Genomic DNA, 12186 nt, shown 5'->3' with positions numbered 1-12186 from the left:
GACATTTTGGCAAATTTATAAAAACTGAAATATAAAATGTACATAAATAGTCAGACCCTTTACTCAGAACTTTGTTGAAGCACTTTTGGTAGTGATTACAGACTCAAGTCTTCTTAGGTATGACGCTACAAGCTTGGCACATTTGGGGAGTTTCTCCCATTCTTCTCTGCAGATCCTCTCAAGCTCTGTCAGGTTGGATGGGGAGCATTGCTGCCCAGCTAATTTCAGGTCTCTCCAGAGATGCTAGATCGGGTTCAAGTCCGGGCTCTGGCTGTGCCACTCAAGGACATTCGGAGACTTGTCCCAAAGCCACCCCTGCGTTGTCTTGGCTGTGTGCTTAGCGTCGTTGTCCTGTTGGAAGGTGCACCTTCGCCCCAGTCTGAGGTCCTGAGTGCTCTGGAGCAGGGTTTGATCAAGGATCTCTCTGTACTTTGCTCCGTTCATCTTTCCCTCATTCCTGACTAGTCTCCCAGTCCCTGCCGCTGAAAAACATGGTGGCAGGTTTTCTCCAGATGTGACGCTTGGCATTCAGGCCAAAGAGTTCAATCTTGGTTTCATCAGACCAGAGAATCTTGTTTCTCATGGTCTGAGAATACTTTAGGTGCCTTTTGGTAAACTCCAAGAGGGCTGTCATGTGCCTTTTACTGAGGAGTGGCTTCCGTCTGACCACTCTACCATAAAGGACTGATTGGTGGAGTGCTGCAGAGATGGTTGTCCATCTGGAAGGTTCTCCCATCTCCACAGAGAAACTCTGGAGCTCTGTCAGAGTGACCATCGGGTTCTTGGTCACCTCCCTGACCAAGGCTCTTTCCCCCCGATTTCTCAGTTTGGCTGGGCGGCCAGCCAGTTTGGAATATTACATATCCATTTAAGAATATTGGAGGCCACTGTGTTCTTGGGGACCTTCAATTCTGCAGAAATGTTTTGGTACCCATAATCCTGTCTCAGAGGTCTATGGACAATTTCTTTGACCTCATGGCTTGGTTTGGGCTCTGACATGCACTGTCAACTGTGGGACCAGTTGATCTGTTCACCCCGCTATCATCCAGAAGGCGAGGTCAGTACAGGTGCATCAAAGCTGGGACAGAGAGACTGAAAAACAGCTTCTATCTCAAGGCCATCAGACTGCTAAATAGCCATCATTAGCTCAGAGAGGCTGCTGCCTAAAAACACATACTTGATATCATTGGCCACTTTAATAAATGGAACACTAGTCACTTTAATAATGTTTACATATATTGCATTAATCATCTCATATGTATATACTGTATTTTATACTATTCTACTGTATCTTAGTTTATGCCGCTCTGACATTGCTCGTCCATATATTTATATGTTCCTAATTCCATTCCTTACTTAGATTTGTGTGTATTGGGTATATGTTGTGAAATTGTTAGATATTACTTGTTAGATACTGCTGTAGTGTCAGAACTATAAGCACAAGCATTTCACTACACCCGCAATAACATCTGCTAAACACGTGTATGTGACCAATAAAATGTTATTTGATTTTGTGTGCTTTTCCAAATCATGTCCAATCAATTGAATTTACCACAGGTGGACTCCAATCATGTTGTAGAAATATCTCAAGGATGATCAATGGAAACAGAATGCACCTGAGCTCAATTTCGAGTCTCATAGCAAAGGGTCTGAATACTTATGTAAATAAGGTATGTATATGTATATATATATATATATATATATTTTATACCTGATTTTTTTTTACTTTGTCATTATGGGGTATTGTGTGTATGTAGATTGATGAAGTAAAAGAATAAGGCTGTAACGCAACAAAATTTGGAAAAAGTCAAGGGGTCTGAATACGTTCTGAATGCACTGTAGATTGACCCCTGTGGTACACCTTTATGTATTTCAAGAAAGAAATTCAGACTTAACCCCATCAATCACAATGGTGTCACGTTCTGACCTTAGTTCCTTTGTTATGTCTTTATTTTAGTTTGGTCAGGCCGTGAGTTGAGGTGGGCATTCTATGTTGTTTTTTCTATGTTTTGTTCTATTGTTCTATTTCTATGTGTTTGGCCTAGTATGGTTCTCAATCAGTGGTAGGTGTCAGTCTTTGTCTCTGATTGGGAGCCATATTTAGGTAGCCTGTTTTTCATTGTGTTTTGTGGGTGATTATATTTTCTGTTCTGTGTTTTGTTTCACCGTACAGGAGTGTTCGTTTGTCGTTTTATTGTTTTTGTTCAGTGTTCATTATTCATATTAAAACAATATGGACACTTACCACGCTGCGCATTGGTCCTCCTCTTCTTCCAACCACGACAAGCGTTACAAATGGCCTGAGTTCTGAAACCATAAACAGGCGTCAGAGCTCCCATGATTGATTTAAGCCTGGGCATAGCAAAAAAATAAATTTCTCAGATAAAAAGAACACTACTATCCCCATCTTTATGGAGTGGCAGCACAAGAGCTGATTTCCATACTTTTTGAATATTTCCTGATAACAGTGTTAAATAAAAAATGTGGGTTATTGAGCCAACAATGATGGGCGCTGCACACTTATGCAGACCAGGATCCAATTGGTCAGCCCCTGTGGATTTATTGTTGTCTATTGCTACCAAAGCATCCAGGACTTTCTGTAAATGGCCTAAAAGAAAAGATTTGACTATCATTTTTCTGATCATTCAGCAAGTACCGCCTATCAGCATCCAGCCCAATATCATTGTGAATAGGCTTCAGAGTTATTTTCAAGAGATAGCCCACTGAAATAAAATTGTGATTAAATGCATCAATGATGTAATTTTTTTGTGTAATGAGGCCAGTGAATTAATTTGTTGTGGCAGAGAGAAGGAAGTAGAACTCTTCAGGGATTTGACAGTTTTCCAGAATGTAGCCGGGTTCCCATTACAATCCAAAAGAGTGTTTACATAATAATCAGATTTAGCCTTTCTGATTTGTCTTACACAATGATTCCTCATTCCTCAAATGATGATTGTATGTGATTGTGTGTAGAGAAACATTGTGTGTAGAGAAACATAATATATTTAAATAAAATAGAAAGATATGTAAATATATTTGGAAAATGTATTGATCTAATATATAAATAAAGAAAATATATCTACATATACAATGCCTTCAGAAAGTATTTACACCCCTTAACTTTTTCCACATTTTGTTGTTACAAAATGGGATTAAAACGATCTACACAAAATACTCTAATGTCAACGTGCAAGAAAAATAGGTAACACTTCAGTTTAAGGGGTCCTTATTACAGTGTAATTACATATTACAGTGTAATTACATATTACAGTGTAATTATATGTTACTCCACTGTAACAAGTATTGTAATTCATTTTTATATTTTATAGTTACACTGTAATAACAACATGTAACTGGTGGTAATTGCAGTCTGTAATTACAGGGGTGTAACAATTAATGCTTGTTACCATGGTTGTTACAAATGTTAAAGTTTGTGATAACATCCCAATGCACCATACTTCAGGCTGCACAAACCATGTGTTATCCAATTGAAAACCAGCCACCTCATTGACACAACTCTGGTCAACTCTGGTCAGCAACTCTGGTCAGCTATTTGCATGTGAAAAATGTATGCCATATGCTGCATTTGCTATAGGCCTATTGTTTACGTTTTTGTTGGTGACACTTAGATATTTCAATAATTTGCAGCTGTCTATCAAAAGTGTGTGAGTTTGAGCAGACTGTATTTGCGAGCTGACGGCTAGAGCGCACGTCCCAAGACCAGAGTAAGAACATTTGCGATTTAACGCAACAGTTTGTGACAAAACTATCGGTAGAGTTGAAAATGGGATGGAAACACATTGAACATTATATTTTTATTCGGTGTATTGAAACTTAAGCGAAAAATGCGTCATCATGCACTGATTTTTATGTGAAACTTGTCTGCTTGGTGGAAACACCCCTGGTGGTAAAATGCGCGTACCTTCTTTATGCAGATTTTAGAATATTCGCATGAAAATCTGCCACCAATTGGATGGAAACCTATCTATTGAGAAAACAGAAAGTTCTCAAATAATTTTTGCGCAAAACAACATATTTTCTGAATTTTTAAGGAATCCTCAAAGTAATCATCTAGTTTTTCAAAAGGAATCTGTAATCTGATTACAATATTTTTAGCTGGCAATGTAATGGATTAGGCTACAATTAGTATTTTTGTAATCCGTTACATGTAATGGTTTACATGTGATCCGTTACTTCTCAACCTTGAATATTATATATGGTCTTTGTGCAAGATACACTACCTGACCAAAAGTATGTGGATACCTGCTTGTCGAACATCTTGGTAGAAAATCATGGGCATCCTATACAGTGCCAGTCAAAAGTTTGGACACACCTACTCATTCAAGGGTTTTTCTTTATTTTGACTATTTTCTACATTGTAGAATAATAGTGAAGACATCAAAACTATGAAATAACACATATGGAATCATGTGGTAACCAAAGAAATGTTAAACAAATCAAAATATATTTTATTTTTGAGATTCTTCAAATAGCCACCCTTTGCATTGTCGACAGCTTTGCACACTCTTGGCATTCTCTCAATAAGCTTCATGAGGTAGTCACCTGGAATGCATTTCAATTAACTTCTTGACGCACGGATCCCTTTAGCGGGATCATTTTCATCAACAACCGCTGAATTGCAGAGCGCCAAATTCCCAAAAAATTGCTAAAAAAATGTATATTCATGAAATCACAAGTGCAATATAGCAAAACACAGCTTAGCTTGTTGTTAATCCACCTGTCGTGTCAMATTTTGAAAATATGCTTTACAGCGAAAGCAATCCACGCGTTTGTGTGAGTTTATCGATCACTAGACAAAACATTACGAACACCTAGCAGCAATGGAGATTGGTCACGAAAGTCAGAAAAGCAATAAAATTAATCGCTTACCTTTGATGATTTTCGGATGTTTGCACTCATGAGACTCCCAGTTACACAATAAATGTTCCTTTTGTTCGATAAAGATAATTTTTATATWAAAAAAACTCTATTTGTTTGGCGCGTTATGCAAGGGTTGACGAAAATTCCAAATAGTATCCGTAAAGTTCGTAGAAACATGTCAAACATTTTTAATCAATCCTCAGGTTGTTTTTAACATAAATAATCGATAATATTTCAACCGGACGGTAAACTATTCAATAACAGAGATAAGGAAAATGTCGAGCTACAACTTTTGCGCGCATGAACTAATGGAAGGACATTCAGCTATCCACTGACGCGTTTTGATAAATCTCGCTAATTTTTCAGAATAAAAGCTTGAAACTATGTCTAAAGACTGTTCACACCCTGAGGAAGCCATAGGAAAAGGAATCTGGTTGATATCCCTTTAAATGGACGAAAGGCAATGGAACAGTGATTTTTCAAAATAAAAGGCACTTCCGGGTTGGATTTCCTCAGGTTTTCTCCTGCAAAATCAGTTCTGTTACACTCACAGACAATATTTTGACAGTTTTGGAAACATTAGAGTGTTTTCTATCCTACTCTGTCAATGATATGCATATTCTAGCATCTGGACATGAGAAATAGGCAGCTTACATTGGGAACGTTATTTTTCCAAACATAAAAATTCTGTCCCCTAGCTTCAAGAGGTCAATTAACAGATGGGATTTGTGGAATTTCTTTCCTTCTTAATGTATTTGAGCCAATCAGTTGTGTTGTGACAAGGTAGAGATGGTATACAGAAGATGGTCTTTTACCAAATAGGGCTAAGTCCATATTATTGTAAGAACAATGAGAAACGACAGTCCATCATTACTTTAAGACATGAAGGTAAGTCAATCTGGAAAATTTCACGCACTTTGTGCAGTCGCAAAAACCATCAAGCACTATGATGAAACTGGCTCTCATTAGGACCGCTACAGGTAAGGAAGACCCAGAGTTACCTCTGCTGTAGAGGATAAGTTCATTAGTTACCAGCCTCAGAAATTGCAGCCCAAATAAATGCTTCAGAGTTCAAGTAAGAGACACATCTCAATATCAACTGTTCAGAGGACACTGTGTGAATCAGGCCTTCGTGGTCAAATTGCTACAAAGAAACCACTACTAAAGGACACCGATAATAAGAAGAGACTTGTTTGGGCCAAGAAACACAAGCAATGGACATTATACTGGTGAAAATCTGTCCTTTGGTCTGATGAGTGCAAATTTGACCTCTGTGTCTTTGTGAGACGCAGAGTTGGTGAACGGATGCCTCCGCATGTGATGAAGGGATGCCTCCGCATGTGATGATGAAGGGGTGCTTTGCTGGTGACACTGTCAGTGATTTATTTAGAATTCAAGGCACACTTAACCAGCATGGCTACCACAGCATTCTGCAGCGATACACCATCCCATCTGGCTTGTACTATCATTTGTTTTTCAACAGGACAATGACCCAACACACCTCCAGGCTGTGTAAGGGCTATTTGACCAAGAAGGAGAGTGATGGAGTGCTGCATCAGATGACCTGGCCACCACAATCACCTGACTTCAACCCAAATGAGATGGTTTGGGACGAGTTGGAACGCAGAGTGAAGGAAAAGCAGCCAACAAGTGCTCAGCATATGTGGGAACTCCTTCAAGACGGTTGGAACATCATTGCAGGTGAAGCTAGTTGAGAGAATGCCAAGAGTATGCAAAGCTGCCATCAAGGCAAAGGGTGGCTACTTTGAAGACTCTAAAATGTAAAATATACACTACCGTTCAAAAGTTTGGGGTCACTTCGAAATGTCCTTGTTTTTGAAAGTAAAGCAAATTTTTTGTCCATTAAAATAACATCAAATTCATCAGATATACAGCGTAGACATTGTTAGTGTTGTAAATTACTATTGTAGCTGGAAACGGCAGTTTTTTAGGGAATATCTACATAGGCGAACAGAGGCCCATTATCAGCAACCATCACTACTGTGTTCCAATGGCACGGTGTCACGTCCTGACCATAGTGCTTATGTGTTTTGCTTGTTTTAGTGTTGGTCAGGACGTGAGCTGGGTGGGCATTCTATGTTGTGTGTCTAGTTTGTCTGTTTCTGTGTTCGGCCTAATATGGTTCTCAATCAGAGGCAGCTGTCAATCGTTGTCCCTGATTGAGAATCATATATAGGTGGCTTGTTTTGTGTTGGGATTTTCTGGGTGGTTGTTTCCTGTCTCTGTGTTTTCTCTGCACCAGCTAGGACTGTATCGGTTTGCCACTTTTTGTTATTTTGTATTGTTGTAAGTGTTCACTGTTTCGTTTAATTAAACATGTTGAGCACTGGCTACGCTGCGTGTTGGTCCGATCCCTGCTACACCTCCTCTTCTCTTGAAGAGAAGGAAGGCTGCCGTTACACACGGTGTGTTAGCTAATCCAAGTTTATCATTTTAAAAGGCTAATTGATCATTAGAAAACACTTTTGCAATTATGTAAGCACAGCTGAAAACTGTTGTGCTTATTAAAGAAGCAATAAAACTGGCCATCTTTAGACTAGTTGAGTATCTGGAGCATCGGCATGTGGGTTCGATTACAGGCTGAAAATGGCCAGAAAGAAGGAACTTTGTTCTGAAACTCGTCAGTCTATTCTTGTTCTGAGAAATTAAGGCTATTCCATGAGAGATATTGTCAAAAACCTGAAGATCTCATACAACGCTGTGTACTACTCCCTTCACAGAACAGAGCAAACTGGTTCTAACCAGAATAGAAAGAGGAGTGGGAGGCCCCAGTGCACAACTGAGCAAGAGGACAAGTAAATTAGTGTCTAGTTTGAGAAACAGACGCTTCACAAGTCCTCAACTGGCAGCGTCATTAAATAGTACCCGCAAAACACCAGTCTCCACGTCAACAGTGAAGAGGCGACTCCGGGATGCTGGCCTTCTAGGCAGAGCTGCAAAGAAAAAGACATATCTCAGACTGGCCAATAAAAAGAAAACATTAAGATGGGAAAAAGAACACAGACACTGGACAGAGGAACTCTGCCTAGAAGGCCAGCATCCCGGAGTCGCCTCTTCGCTGTTGACGTTGAGACTGGTGTTTTGCGGGTTCAAGTAAGAGACACATCTCAATATCAACTGTTCAGAGGAGACTGTGTGAATCAGGCCTGCTGGAGTGGTGTAAAGCTCGCAGCCTTTGGACTCTGGAGCAGTGGAAACGCGTTCTCTGGAGTGATGAATCACGCTTCACCATCTGGCAGTCCGACGGACGAATCTGGGTTGGCGGATGCCAGGAAAATGCTACCTGCCAAAATGCATAGTGACAAAAGTAAAGTTAGGTGGAGGCGGAATAATGGTCTGCGGCTGTTTTTCATGGTTCGGGCTAGGCCCCATAGTTTCCATTGAAGGGAAATCTTAACGCTACAGCATTCAATGTAGTGGAGCAGGTTGAGAGCTTTAAGTTCCTTGGTGTCCACATCACCAACAAACTATCATGGTCCAAACACACCAAGACAGTCGTGAAGAGGGCACGACAACGTCTATTCCCCCTCAGGCGACTGAAAATATTTTGGCATGGGTCCTCAGATCCTCAAAAAGTTCTACAGCTGCACCATCCTGACTGGATGCATCAACGCCTGGTATGGCAACTGCTCGGCCTACGACCGCAAGGCACTACAGAGGGTAGTACATACGGCCCAGTACATCACTCGGGCCAAACTTCCTGCCAGTACATCACTGGGGCCAGGACCTTTATACCAGGCGGTGTCAGAGGAAGGCCTTAAAAATTGCCAGAGTCTCCAGCAACCCTAGTCATAGACTGTTCTCTCTGCTACCGCATGACAAGCGGTACTGGAGCGCCAAGTCTAGGTCCAAAAGGCTTCTTAACAGCTGCTACCCAGGGGCGAAAATCTGATATCAACCTTGGAGGGGACAATTACATTACATTTTCTCAAGAGCAATTCCTGAGGGGGACACCAAAAGTAGTGCTGTAACACATAGCCTACGTTGTAATATGTTAAATGTATATTGAGGAACCATAATTCCTACAACTGAATAATTGATAGGTACAGTAGTTAACTGAAGGGTTTAACCAACTTGTTGCAAATGTTAAATCATTATAATACTACTATTAATAATAGTTATAGCATTGCTCCTTACCAGGTCCAGTATGTATGCAGGTATCGTACTTACAACTAGCAATATCAAGAAAGGCCAGTAGGTAGCAATGGTACTGTACACTGTATGGGTGTAGTTTTCATAAATACAATGAACATGGTGTGATCTCATCTAAATAATCTCCATTGAGAACCATCACAAATTTAGTCTCCGTATTGAATTGACCTTTTAATTAGACTTTTTCTGATACATTTATATAGTCATTAAATGTGCCACTGGCCTGAGTCTACTACAATATCTTTACAAGAACAAAAAGCTTAAAATAAGTACAGTTCTAAAAGCAAAATAACTACTTCAATGAAAAACCCAAATAAATCAAACAAAATATCCTTCAGTCAGTGTCTCAACTCTTCAAACAGCAGCTATGGACAAGTATGTCGCACAAAGTATGCAATTTTAAATAAAATAACATGAAATAAATCATTTGTAAGTGTACTTGTCGTGTACTGTCATGTACTAAAACTACTCTCCTCTAGGCTGCTTAGTACCCGCTCATACTGCCCTAGCACAGCTCTAATAGCAGGATTCCGCACAGTCCACCTTGTTGGACATAGGGGTTTCCGGTGGGCAGATGTGTTTCTTTGGACGTGGCAATTGATTCAAACATGCTCTTAAACTTTCCTGACTGGCCATAGAGGACACCTAACTGATGGACCCAAGAAAGGGAATCCCGAGTCAGTGGGAGGCTGAGCAGCCAGCCTGTGTAATCAGATTTACACAGTGTGCTCCACAATGGACATAGAGGGCTAATGGCTGCGCCTTTCTACCAATTGCCTGTGCACCTGTGTATTTTCTGCCATGTTTGAGGCACCATCGTAACTCTGCCCACGTAAGCCAGACATGGGCAAATTGAGCCTCAACAACACTTCAGTTGCCACTTTCGCAATGCCCTCGCCTGTTGTCTCCGACACCCTGTATAGCCCAATTAAACTCCTCGTGAGGGACAAGGTCATGGTCAACATAATGCAAAAAGACACTCTCCTGTTCAGCACCAGAGACATCTGAGTACCATCAACAATTAATACAAAATTGTACAATCGGAAGAGACCTAATCTCAGCTGCAATGCCTCGAATGATTGTATTGGCCATGATGTTCAGAATTTCATTCTGTGTTGGGGCCTCTTGAAACGTCAACACTCTGGGCAAGAGTTTGCGGTTCAAAAATTGTGGGTGTGGCTGATAGTGGTTTGTGCCATCACTGAGGTAACTGGACAATGCTGTGCCACTGTCCCCTATACTGGTGCTGCTGGCAACAAGGGTGACACCTGGTCCTGCCGTGGCTGTGACATTGTTCTCTGAAGTCTCTCTCCCTGGCTCTTCCCTTTCACCACCCCACAGACTCAGTCTGTCTCCTAGAAAAGAAATAAGGTGTTTGCCGTACTCCTAATACCGGTACCCAAAACTACACAATTAATCACAACAGCAATACCATTGCCATGAACAAATCTTAGTTTAGTCATCAGTTTAAGTTGAGAGCGGGGTATCCATGGCATTTTCCAATTATGTCCCTATTTTACAAGTAAAAAAAATTGAGAACCTTCATAATGTTGCCAAACAAAGACTCAACAAACTACCTGAGACTCCCTGTCTCTGCCAGTCTGTCCCTGCCTATCTGTCCCCAGCTCTGCTGTCTGTGTGCCATCTGTTGCCTGCTCTGCCTAATGACATCATTGTGAAACATTCCATTAGCATTTCACTTCTTTCTTATGAACATTTTATCAACTCGTCTTTGAGATATTAGGCTACTAGAGTTCTTACTTTGCGTTTTGGTGTACTGAAAAATACTCTGATGTCCGTCTTTTACTTTTTTCTGCCATTTTTCTACCTGGCTGGCTGGCCGGTCTAGCTGCACACACACACCATTTACACAACATATGCTACAACCTTTTCTAATTTTAATATAGTTTGTTTCATATTGGCTGGCTTCCAACAATAGCTGAATTTGTAAAGCTAGCGAGCACCAATTCCGTTTCTGTGGGTTTGCTATAATCTTAAAAAAAAAAAAAGGTGAAATAAAATAAATGTAAAAAAGTTCACTAGCGACAATTTAGCTTTTGCAACGAGACCATTAAATATATTAAGACAATGGTATAACGGAGTGTAGTTCTGTTCAGTTTGGACTTCAGTTTATAGCTAACCTTATCACAGGGACTTGAAGCACTAAAGCTGCATGCTGATCTTGGAATAAATTGACGATAGCAAAGATTCCATCTTTGACGACGGCACATTAATGGAATAGGTATAGCTAGCTTGCTAGTTAATGTTTGCTTTAGTTGCGCGCTAGCTCTGCAATGATTCAGCTAGTGTGTGAACCCTGCCACATAAAAATGTAAACATGCTATGGCGCGATTGACTGGATTACCTCACGTCAGTTACGTACATGTGCCCCCTCCCCCTGGGATTTCCGCCTATGCTGCTACCCCTAAGTCATAGACTCGTGCACTTTTGGGAATATTCAGAGGTGTAAACTTTCATGGGAATTAAAATATGAAATTAATATTAATACAATTTATTTTAAATGCATTGGCTATATTTACCATATCGTATGGAGACAGAAACATAACATTTTTACCTTATCATAAGGAGACATAATTGCAAATGATTAAATCCTTGCAATAGAAAAAATATATTTTAGTTTGAATTTGAACTTAAATTAAATGAGTGGACTCTTCACATGAGGATGATTTCAACTGACAAACAAAAAAAAGGAATATTGAATGATCCCCAATGATCCATCGCATCTCCCAAAAACATTTTCAACATACATCTGTAAAATTATAGTCTAGAAACTAAAGCTTTGGTTGTTTTCCTCTCAGGCTTCCATGTCTTCTCCCTGGACTTCCTCAATGTTCACCTCTTGAACATCAGACTCTATGAGGCCTCATCTTCACTATCACTTTTCAACCTTGTTGAGGATGGCTCGTTGTCAGGCTCAAAAAGCCCAAAATGTGCCCGAATGGCCACCAATTTTTCAACCCTTGTATTGGTCAGCCTGTTGCGTGATTTGGTGTGTGTGTTCCCAAACAAGGACCAGTTGGGCTCTGAGGTGGTCGATGTTGATGGGATTTGGAGGATGATGGTAGCAACAGGGGAAAGAGCGTCAGATCCACAAAATCCCTTCCACCAGGT

This window comes from Salvelinus sp. IW2-2015, linkage group LG13 (assembly GCF_002910315.2).
Source record: "Salvelinus sp. IW2-2015 linkage group LG13, ASM291031v2, whole genome shotgun sequence".
Taxonomy (NCBI): Eukaryota; Metazoa; Chordata; class Actinopteri; order Salmoniformes; family Salmonidae; genus Salvelinus; species Salvelinus sp. IW2-2015.
Note: the sequence above shows the minus strand (reverse complement) of the source record.